General features: G+C 31.9%; 1 protein-coding gene across 1 annotated transcript in view; it reads right to left on the bottom strand.

The window, feature by feature from the left end:
* The window catches only part of LOC123698175, a 281,837-nt gene that overhangs the window by 16,371 nt on the left and 252,526 nt on the right, over window positions 1-12,940 (bottom strand). The gene's annotated exons all lie outside the window — the stretch shown is intronic.

The following is a 12,940-nucleotide window of genomic DNA, read 5'->3' as shown; positions in this document are numbered from 1 at the left end:
GAGTTCCTTGGTAGTGTTTTGTATTTATTTGGTGTCTCGTGAATTCATAGTGGAGCCGTAAAAACAGTCGTTCAAGATTGTTTCCTACAATCGATTTAATTCAGTAACAATGGAGGTTACGGTTCACCTGGATATAAAATATACAATGTTTCTTGAGAAGATAGAATCTGAAGATGATTCTTTTACTATAACGATCCTAGAAATACTTGAACTATATTATATTCTGAAGCGTTATTTAGAGGCTGAATTTGAAAGCAAATTGAGTATACAGTTGCAGGTCAATAATATGAATATGTTTGTCCCAAAACGCGATGTTCAAGTATCTTTAAAATTTTTGAATGTGATATTTTATTACAATTTATATAAAACTAGCTGCGCTCCGCGGTTTCACCCGCGTGGCTCCGCTCCTGTTGGTCTTAGCGTGATGATGTATAGCCTAACCTTCCTCGATGAATTGGCTATCAAACAACGAAAGATTTTTTCAAATCGGACCAGTAGTTCCCGAGATTAGCGCCAAACAAACAAACTCTTCAGCTTTATAATATTAGTATAGATTACCATTAAACTTATATATTATCTATTTACACGTATTTTAACTTTCATTTACCGTTTTGGTACACGATGAATTAAATAAGTACAAGAGATCACCTGTTGTCGGCCATTACGGGGACATTATGGAGTAATTACAGACTACTGCGGGGCAACTTCGCAACACGCAGTTAGCAATTAGACCAGAAAGCGGATAATTAAGTATTTTAAACGTACAACTATATAATTGTATGGCCATTGTCTTGGTTTATATGGGTAAGAATAGCGTGCTACGTGGTAGTTGTTTTATGTACATGAAATACCTACTGGAAAAATAATTCATTATCGTATTCTATATTTCACGGAATTCAGGTCTTTCTATTTATGTTCGTTAATTATTTATAAAACAAAATAATATTTTATCAGATTCCACGAAAATAAGAAAAATATTGTCCACTAATTTAATAAGGACAGTATTAAATTCAGAGCAGATTATAGATATATTTAACCATAAATAGAATTGAGCCCTCTTTTAACATTGCCATTGTATTGCCAGCATTGTTAGCAAAGTTTACATAAATCTCTTAATTACATTTTTCAAATAAACACCTAATTTTAACTATACTTATGATACTAAATATGGAAAGAAATAGCTTGTTACCATTCAATTTCCAATCCCAAATTTGCAATTTCAATGACGACCAGACGGATCTCATCACTTGCACCAGAGGATCGCTAATTTAGGCAAACGATCCACAAGGCACCGACCTCTCATTTAGGGCGGCGTAATTAAACGAAAATAACTACTCTTAAAAATTCCACATAGATAAACGTATGTTTGGAGAACATACGTAATTCAGGATTAATTAAGCAAGCTACAGCAATGCTAACGAATGTGGCGAAATAAATATTTAAATTAACCTAGAATTTGGAACATGTTCGCTAATTAATGGGCTGCGTATGTACCTGTTGTTGATACCTGATACTTGAGTGGGTGAGAAAATTTGAAATGAAAATACACACCAATTTATTTCAATACGTTATAGACGTCATCTTTGCAAAAAATGCACATTGCGCACGCCTATTCTAAAGGTACTAGATATAACTTTTTTTACTTTTGTCGAATACAAAAAAGTTTCAATATATTTTAAGATACAATATATTAAATAGGCCAAAATATCATAGTAACCAATATCTTCATTCTCATTTTCCAACTATTCAATAAAATTATTTGCTCTATCATCTTTGTAACAGAGCCATTTGTTTGCCAAATATAAAAAAGGATATCTCCCAAAGTACATAAAGTAAAACAATTAATTCCATAAGACTCAAGCACCTCAAATCCTTAAGGTAACATTAGAAGCCCTCGACCCTCTGTTTATCGAATTACCCTGTTTACATGATATTCGTACACTTGTCCTTTTTGTGTTTAATTAAGTGGTTTTGTTTAAGCATTTTTATTATGTGTACAAAATTTGTTAAGTGGATACGAAGGGATCGTATGAAAATATGTTTTCTTGTTAGTATCGGTAATTTTGCTACTAATTGTCATGTATAATAATGGTATAACAATAACCAAGATTTACACTGTGCTAATCAATTTCAAACTTATGGTTTTTATTCGAGTTTTTTTTTTTATTTTATTCAAAGAAATTCATTTGCTATTGTCGATATGTTTATAATATAGAATCTTTTATATTACCTATATATAGATAGTTAATAATATCTTGCTCTTGCAATAATAAGTATTGGGGTAACGAAAGAGTTTGCAAGGTCCCCGGGGCTTTAAGCGATACACTATCAATGACATTAAATCAATAAGAATATAATACTCGATTATTGCCCTTAGGGTGTCGAACACCCTAGTTTGGTAAAAGTAATTTATTTATACCCCTTTGATCTGTTTTTGATTCATTTCTCTTTAAATAAGCATTTTTATAAACTATAATAGACTTTCTTTCCGTAAAAATTACCTGCAAAATTCCAATTTACATAGGTACATAATATAATACCTATTCCAATATGGCCAAAATAGCCTCAAATACTCTTCCATCGAAGTCGGTACAATGAATGCGGTACTCCCGCGGGCCCTCTCTCTAATGGTTTGGGAAAAACAAAACAAAAGCTGCCAGTGGTTTTGACTTGGATTAATCATTGTATCTCCATTAGAATACTTTTAGGTAATAGTGTGAGGAAATAGTGGATAATAGAAGAGTTAATTATTCAAAACTTTACATAAGAAATACCTTGAGTAAAATGGTACTTCTACATACTAAATAAAAAACGGAAATACATCATTTGTGAAAATTTCAGTTTTCTAGCTATCACGGTTTATGGGATACAGCCTGGAAACAGACAGACAGACAGCGGAGGCTTAGTAATTGGGTCCCGTTTTAGCCATTGGGTACGGAACCTCAAAAAGAGCGTGTGTGTCGAGCACACGTTTCAGTCGCCTTACTCCATGATGTGACGACATAACCCACGATTTTGAACAAATAAAAAATTCTTCTCTCTCTATAGCAAATATACATCCCTCCATAATCCATCAAGAGAGTAAGAACAGTGGGAGGAGCGTGGGCGTGGGTCAGCTATTAATACTTCTCAAAAACAATGTTTGCAAAGGATCACCGATTTATTACCCCCCTTGTTTCCTTCCTTTACCCCTCAACATTGGTTAAAGCGTTGGTTTATATAAAATTAGTAATTGTTTATTGACACTCGAAAAATTCATGTATATAAAAAACGTGATAAAATAAAACCATCATGTTTGTCACAGACTATTTTAATAAATAAAATGAATTAACAATAAATTGGAATTAGTTGTTAACTGATTTTGACAGTTTTTTTTTTATGAAATAACATTTTGTATTTACTTGGATATTGTTATCACTGATATAATTAAAGTACAAGCGAAATGAGAACCTTTTTTATACCACCATTAATACCCATAAATATATTATAACTAAATAGGCTATTCATATCTATAGCTTCTGTGGGATGATCGCGAAGAGATTTTATTAAAAACGTAGTTTAAAGCTGTGTACATAATATTTTTCATAATACAAACACATTAAGAAAGGGTTGTGATATTGTTTGAAATTACAACGGCGTGTTCGCTCGATTGTGAGGAATTTAATATGAAGATAATTAAAACTTTAGGGTTGGTACGGACTGTCCTTTTTTCCAAAAAAAAAAATATATCCAAAAAATGACAATAAATAATGTTATGTAGGTACATAATTATGTATCCAAATATATATTTTAAAAAATGATGAACTGTTGCCTAATTAATAAAATGTTAGCAAAATCTTACCGTATATTTCATTATACTTTTTTTATACAGCTGTGCCAAAAGAATTCAGTCAGGATTTCAGATTTTACAGTTTTTGTATAATCAGTGTCGCTCATACAATTAAGCTGAATCTAAAAGACCTTTCAAGCTCTCCTCTCCTTTGATTTATTATTTAAATTAAATAATACGAAAAGACTAAATTAAAATGAAGTTCAATTTAAGGTCAGGGTCCAAATCTCTAGTTACACACCAAAATTATTCGTCCCTTATTGTAGTACCTACTTTTTATTTAATTTTATTAAGTGACCTTAACTTTAACAAAAAGGGTAGACTTTTTCTGTATTCCGTTTATCATCAAAGGGAATCGAGAATTTGATAATTGGATTTCTGAAATTCAATTTTACTTTCGTCATTTCATTTCTTTTGTATATTAACTTGTCTGTTTCGTAATGAAGTTAACGAATAAAAGATAAACATATTATACTATGCAAATTGAATTATTTTTCTACGGGTTATGTTATTTCGCGGAAAAGATATGAACATTGAACAAGTTAGCAAGTAGAAGAAAATTTTTTTTTATGCGCTTTTATGTTTATTGAATGCATTCATGTTAATGAACAATACAGCTACCTGTACCTACCTATTCTATGAAAACATAGTAGCCAAAGACATTATTGGCCAGTACAATAATTTGTACTATATGATATAATTGGGTAACATCACAAAGAAAGTTATATTCAGTTCATTGCCGCTCTAAAAATTCTATAGCAATTAATTTTCTTCTTAGCCTTAATTAAAAAGATTTATCAAATTCAGAGCGTACAATGTATTCACGTTATACGTTTAAGTTAAAAATAAAGAACAAAGATACTCGATAAAGCTTCAAGTACAATTATCTAATCACGCACGCATCGCTCTATACTCCACCCCTCAAAAGCCTAGAACCTCAGCAAACTATTTAATTAAACGTAAAAAGTCTAGTATCGCATTGCCCGTAGACTGGTATTAACCGGTTAGGACCGGTTGGCGCAACCGGTATAATCCGGCGCGATCCAGTGCACACAATCTGATCGCCCGTCGTTGCCTGGATTAGTGTTATCAAGGAGAAAACGAGCTAGAACTGGTGTCTGAGTTTTACTATTAGGTTGTTTGCTAGAATGTTTATAGTATTTGCATTTAAGTAACATGTAATGAGTTAAGTTTGGCACAAATAATTAATTAGTTTTTTAAATATGTTGCAAATAATAAAAAATATATGCAAAAGACGAGGAAGTTAGTAAATAGAGCACATTTTCCTAATAAAAATATTGAATTAGATATTTTTCGTGTATAATGATACTTTAATGTAGTTCTCAATTCCACATATTATTTAAGTACAGCGCGAGTGTAGACGATTTAATAGTGTAATAAAATCCACAACCATCCTTAACGTATTTATTTAAGCAGCGAGCAAAATCTGAATTGGCAATACAAAAAATATATTTAAATCAAGTGCTTACTGTGGAAATCCGAGGTAGCAAGCCCGGGCTATACACTAGGGTCCAACCGATAAGGTACAATAGGACTTGAGAGGGATAATGAAGGAATCGAATCTTTTGTGAGAACTCGTTATGGTTTTGTGGATTTGACCGGCCTGCGACTGATTGACAGTAATGCGATATGGTTGGGGTCACGAGTAAGTAATTATGATTTATGTTAACTATATCGATTCATGTACCTGGATAGAATGAAGCGCTATTCTTTTTGGGAACTATAGTTTTTGGAGTTTATATCTATTACTAAGATTTTCGACGACAATACTGTAATAAATATGTAGGTACGTGTGGTCAATAGTAAATAATTGTAAGCTAAAATATTCAATTTATTATTAAGAGAAATTTTCAGGTTAGATAATGTATGTTACGATTGAACTGGTATACTGTATAGGACTAACATTTTCGATATAAATATATACCCGTTTCAATTTCCGTAATAACAATCTATAACACATTTTAAAACCGTTTATTTGTACGTCAAAAAGTCAGCAATATGAAAGAACAACTACAATCAACACAACACAATCTTTGCAAAAATCTTCTCACTTCAACAATGCAGTTCTAAATATCTAGTTATATTGCTAGACATTTTCAGGTGACACAAGCTAAGTCTATCTAAGCTAGAACAGATTGATGACCCCATCGAGGAATCGACGCCGGCAATCCCGCTGAAATCAGCTCGTCCATCTTATGAAGTCTCAAAATACTCGAATGTCGCAGATAAGTTATGTGAGCGTTGATACCTACCACGTGAACGGGAATTCGAGTTATATTTTGTTGGAACAAGATAATGAGTTTGAAAATCAAATAAAGTATCGAGTTTTATTTCTTATTTAATGTGTGTTATTGAAGACTGCAAAACACAATAAACGTACTAGACGTTATTAAATAAAATAGAAGAAAATATAATTTTCCCGTCTTTTTGTGCAAATAATTCCTTTTTAAATAAATTTTATGGGCTAAGATGCCCTATCGGTTATAATAAAATTGTTGCAATTATAGGACATTTATTTTGGATATAGAATTATCTATAAAAGAAAAAACTATAAAATAATCAACTAGTGCATTAGTTAAAACTACCCACCTTTGTAAAAGAGTAAAACACAAAAGGAATAAAAAGCGGAAAATTCCCAACTCTGTTTCCTCAAATACCAACATAGAACAAGCTTCCAAAGCCTTTTCGCAAAAAGTGGTTCGTTTTTACGAACGGTGTCTATACATAATTTTATAAAACAGCAAATATATGATTATCCTTAGATTTGCCTTCCGTGATGTTGAGATGGGTTATTTATATTTTTGTAACGTTATTTGTATTATGTAAATGTACATTTTTATTTTAAACGTTTGATATTTGCCAATATGCCTTGCGGCAATACTGCAAGGTTGTTTGAAAAAGGCGTGTTGTGTATTATACACAATTAGAATTTTTATTTAGATAGATATTATATAGATTAATTGAATGCCTTCCCAAACATTTTCTTAACTTAAGGTAATCTTGAATCCAGAAAAAAAATAGGAAGCCTCTGTTCTAAAAAGCTTTTCACTATTTGAAACAAAGAAAACAAATCTTAATAACTTATCCTGTGGTGACAATTCGAGAAAGGATCATCAAAAACCGTGAGTCAACAGCCAAATAAGCTGTTACCATGGCAACGGAGTCTTACAAGCACCTAGCTACGAAGGTATACACACTTGGTTCAAGACAATCGCACCTTCGTTCGGAGGCTCTAATCCGAAAGATCTGATCTCGAATTTGTAGAAGAATTTGCTCTCTTTATTCTACAATATTCCTCGGCTTAGTGTTAAATTCGTAGGAACATCAAACAGAGAATAGAGATTTATTTGATGTCGTATTTTATTGGATTGCTTTTTGATATAGGATTATTTATAGGGCATAAATTGTAGACTAGTTTATGTTGACTTTATTTGTTACTTTATTACTGTAAATTAGTCTATGTGGTGTGTCTGACTCTAATAATCTGTGATAAATTTCATCTATATTCATCCATACTTATTAATATTATAAATGCGATGCGTCGATTACTCAATCACGCCTGTTTAGGCGAATACTGAATCAATTTTCATGAAATTTGGTATGGATATATTTTGATACCCGAGAAAGGACATAGGCCAATTTTTTTTCCCGGGAAAACGACGCAATTCCGGAAATCCCACGGGAACGGGAACTATGCGGAATTTTCTTTGACTACGCGGGTGAAGCGGCGGGCGGAAACCTAGTTCTATTATAAATTTAGAGTTCTATTCGATCGATTTGGTTTTATGACGTTTAAGAGATTTAGGAATTAAAAAGCTAACAGGTAAATTATCTAAGATTGATAGAAGTTCACTATTTTAATTAATACTTTCTTGATATATTTTTATATAAATAACTAGGACAAAGAAACAATTACCATAAAATAATGATATCTAATGAAGTATGTAATTCGAGTGAGCTGTAAATCCGAAGCAAGCTTGGGTGATTACTCGCTAAGCTAATGTTAACTCGACGACTAAATTGGGAGTCTTGTCGCGAGACTTAGCTACTAATGTGAATAAATCCTTTGTTATTTAGTAAATTATTCCTGTGGTTTAGAAACTGTTTTTGTTACTTTGTTATTTTCGTGCTGGCATGTATTTCTAATGAGATTAATCTCATTATAGTATTATGTTTTTGTACGCACATAACTCGTGCATTTTATTTTCATCACAATCAGACAAATATATTTCTACGGGTAATTAAATATTTACGTAAATCATATTTCTATAGTGAATTTATTTTTTATAAGTCTTAAGAAGCACTTGAAATCTTAACAGAGTGTTTTAAATGACTATTCATATAATATGTGAATAGTGATACTATTATTACAAAGCTGAAATTTCATTATAAGACATAACAATGTATTATAATAATTGATAGCATATTTTAATACCTAGTGTGTAATTAATTACAGAACTTCCAAAAGCTTCCAATCCATGAACCAATTACCGATGTCTTTGACGTCACGGAATCCTTAAAACGACCCGCACAATCTTATAGTACTATCTCCTGTAATTAGACCTCCCAGTACCATGCTTAATCTTGCCGGAGCAAATCTGTTTACTCGCTCACATTGCTGAAAGCATTACCCATACGTTTAAACAGTTCTATAGTAAAGCAGCGATGTATGCTTGCCAAATGTACGTCGTCGCAAACGTGGAAAGGATATTAGAGATTTAGTGCACCGAATACCACGTTATATAATATAATAGGGACCGTATTTGTCGGAGAAGGTTTTTAGGATATTCAACCTCTTCCGTTGAATTAATTTCGGTTAAAGAGCATTTAGAAGTTGCTAAAATTTAAATGCTTTTTGGGGTTATTACGAATTCATCGCACGGAGCTATTTTAAATTTCTAAACGTTACAATGAAATCCTGTTTAAATCATTTCATTCTATGGCGAAATTTTCTCACTCATTCAGTATTTTTCAAAATCAAAGCACGTAATTAAAAACTCAAAATAGGCGAACTAACCCATTTCCTTTATAAAGTAATTGCTTATGTATTTATCAATGTGGGATTTCAATTGCTTGTGAAGCAAAAATGCAATTTTATAGCATTTTAAAGAACATATAGAATGTGTGGTATTAAATTTAAGATGAATATAATTATCCTGTATATATGAAACCGTATCGCTAAGTTATTTAAGTTCTCAATCAATTAGCAACTGTAGAAAGACATAATAAATATAATTAATTTCAATTTAATCCTGGGTGAAAAAGAATTCGTAAAATTTTACGTTTTGTCAATATCAGGCAAATCTTGATACTTGGAACGTTGTTTTCATTAATCCACTCACACAGAATATTACCTTCTTAAAATGTTAGTTGAAAATGAAAAAAGAAAAACGTTTATAATATTCAATTGACCAATCACACTCGTTTAAATTACGAGATATCCGAAATCCCGTGAACCGAGTGAAATCAAATATTTTAAGCTGTAACCCTTTCCTGCTGGTATGAGTGTGTGACGGTCGCACGCGGATTCGACCGGATTTGACGTATTGCTTTCCATTGATATAGAGATTTGCATATAATATACTGCGGTACAATGACAGGAACTGGAAAACTGTAGAGCCGCATTTCATACTTCATCAGTATACTATTATAATATTATAAAGCTGAAGAGTTTGTTTGTTTTTTTGAACGCGCTATCCTCAGCAACTACTGGTCCGATTTGATAAATTATTTCAGTGTTGATAGCCTATTTATCAAGGAAGGCTTATAGGCTATTATTATCACGCTAAGACCAACAGGAGCGGAGCAATGCGGGTGAAACCGCAGTGCACAGCTAGTAAGGTTTATAAATTCTGCTTGTAAAAATAACCAGATAAAGTGCTAGAAGTTGTAAAGTATGAAGTTATGAACTGATTCTTTCTTGCAACAGCTCTTGTAGCCACTTCAAGGAGCTTCATAAACTCGTTGTATCATGTTAAAGTTTACAATTTCTTTTATAACTTTTTTCTAGTGGTATCTTGTTAATTTAACGCAATTTACAGGATACCACTAGAAAAAACGAAAATACTCTACTTAGAAGCATTAAACGAAAACAATTCATTATTTTTAACTAAATAACCACGACTAAAAACACAAATTTTAAACAGTTTAAAATGTATGATGCAAAGTGCACTATTGTAAACTTTGATCCCGTTACAAACACAAAGCCTTGAAATAAAACGGACATAAAGCGTAGTTTCTTCTCGACGTGAAACATTCATCTCATCAAAGTTAACACAAATGCGTCGAGCTAAAATTAAATGTAAAACGATGAGAGTTTCATTAAATAAAAGCCCTCCCCTTTGACATATTACAATTATTGTCTCGTTTCGTTTCAATGTATTCATAAAGCGTTAAAACACATGTATTTTGTGCGAGTGGAATTAAAACTATACTGTTAAAATGTAATTTTTAGAGCGAGTCCATACCACTTTGTCATGTTTTTCTAATTTGTTAATATGAACCCAAACATTTGAAAATTAATAAATAATTTTATTAAGTAAATTGTAAACAGTATATCCCTCATTATTTCTCACATTTAATAAATTAAACAATAGTATATTACGACCGGACGCATTGCTACGCTGCTACGTAGAGTCTGCTACGAAAGCTCTTTTTCGTAGCACATAGGATTGTACCGTTATAAACAATGTTGATTCATTAATAATTATTGTTCTTCGCTTCATCTAATCTACATTTATGTTTAATTTAATCACAATCACGATCACATTGCTTTCCATGATAGAGTCACAAACATCCATACCATACACACAGTCTCGTTAATAATTCTCGTAGGAAATCATAAAATGTTCAACCATTTCCAAATAAATCCTATTTACGTAAGATACATTAACTTACCGAGCTAAACTTAGACCTTCCGAGTCGCAGTATGTTTATTATTCATTACGAAGTGACCACAGTTCGCAAAGTTCCCGTAAACTTTGGATAGGGTGACTATAATTATGGGGTGACAAAAATGGTTCAATTTATGTGTTTTCCTTTTTATTTGACAAAATATTTCAACATTATTATTAGCCTATTTCGTCTACAACACAGATTTAAAGATTGAGGATATGATAAAACATTTTTTTCCATAATAAATTTAGAATTGTAAATATATCTGCTTTTATTATATACTACACTTTTACATAATATATATTTAATGGTATGTTAATCCACATGTTGACAGTAAACAAATGTATCTATAAAGAGCTATTCAGTGAATGTAGGTTAATCAAACCACACTGGGGCCACTGCGGAAAACAATGTAGTGTGTAGGTTCCATTGTAGCCTATACATTAAAGGGAAAATCCTACTATAAATGCGAAAATTTGTGAGTATAAATGAAGGAAAGATATAAAATACGCTTATTATTATGGACTCATACAGATAAGATACAATATAGAAATAATATTTGTTAGATTAACACGAAAAAATAACTGAACGGATTTAGATGAAAATTTAGAAAGACTTGGTTTTGCCTGCAGGTTCATGCGCGGGTAAAACAGTGTGGCAAAGCCGGTTAGAAAATAAAGAAAATTACCTCACTGAAACCTCACCTAATCATAAATATCCGAATTTTTAAGTCCTTAATTTAAATATTTTAATTCTAGAGATATAATATAACTGAATTGTAAGTAGATAATATAAAGCTTACAAAAGAAGGCCGATATCAAAAGATAATTGATCCTCGTTGAGAGTAATAATATCTCGACCTTTCGATCCTTCCTATAAGTATAGATTAAAAAAGCTCTTCTATCGTCCTATTTTTTTCAATTTAATTTATAAAACGTTCTTAATAACTTCGTATTTCGTGAATTATTATATCAATAATACAATAATTGGAATGAAATATTTAAGTTTCATACTTACCGTAATAACATTGTAAAAATTGTAAAAGTTTCAGAGCATGAAGTTATTGTGCTATTATAAATTATACTAGCTGTGCCCCGCGGTTTCACCCGCATTGCTCCGCTCTTGTTGCTTTTAGCGTGATGATATATAGCCTATAACCTTCCTCGATAAATAGACTACCTAACACCGAAAGAATTTATCAAATCGGACTAGTAGTTCCTGATATAAGCGCGTTAAACAAACGAACACTTAAGCTTTACAACATTAGTATAGATTATACTAACATTTTGTTTTTTTGTTTAACAGCGATAATGTAAGGAACTACTGCATAGAATTAATGAAGATTTAAACGTTGATTATTCAATTAAAGAAGATATAACAACACATTATCAGCATCAATAACAGCGGAAACTCGAATCTTATCAATACACATGCGAACGTAATCGTAGGTACCTGTTTTTTTATAAATTCTAATAGAAATTACTTGGTTATAGAAATAAATCAGGTAACCGTAAAATAATAAATCGGAAGTAATTAGAGATCAGATCAAAGGCTTGTTCTCATGGAGTCCCCTCCGGAAGGAAGACGTTCTGTGTCGAACAAATCAACGAGGAAATGTAGGTATGGTTACGATTTTATATCGCTTTTTCTTACTAATTTGTCCATTCAGTTATTAATGATACCGTTGATATAGAGTCTTTAGTCAGACAGTCGCTATTATCCTACTACTATTATAAAGGCGAAAGTTTGTAAGTATGGATGTATGGATGTATGGATGTATGGATGTATGGATGTATGGATGTATGGATGTATGGATGTTTGTTACTCTTTCACGTAAAAACTACTGAATGGATTTGAATGAAATTTAGCACACATATAGAGGGTAACTTGGATTAACACATAGGATAGGTTTTATCCCGGAAATCCCACGGGAACGGGAACTATGCGGGTTTTTCTTTGAAAACGCGGGCGAAGCCGCGGGCGGAAAGCTAGTATTTTATAAATTAAAGACGTGGTCACGGGGAGACGCTCGCTGTAAAGTGTTCGAAACGTCGGGAAAATAATATTTTATTGAATAAATCGCGTTTTAAATACGTTAAAAAGTCTTTAATTTCTAAATGTATAATACTCGTTTAAAATCAATAGTCGCTATTATGTTAAAATTAATGGTTGATTCAACAGTATTCGTAATTGTTC

This window comes from Colias croceus, chromosome 15 (assembly GCF_905220415.1).
Source record: "Colias croceus chromosome 15, ilColCroc2.1".
Classification (NCBI taxonomy): Eukaryota; Metazoa; Arthropoda; class Insecta; order Lepidoptera; family Pieridae; genus Colias; species Colias croceus.
Note: the sequence above shows the minus strand (reverse complement) of the source record. Positions and strands in the feature narration are given on the sequence as shown.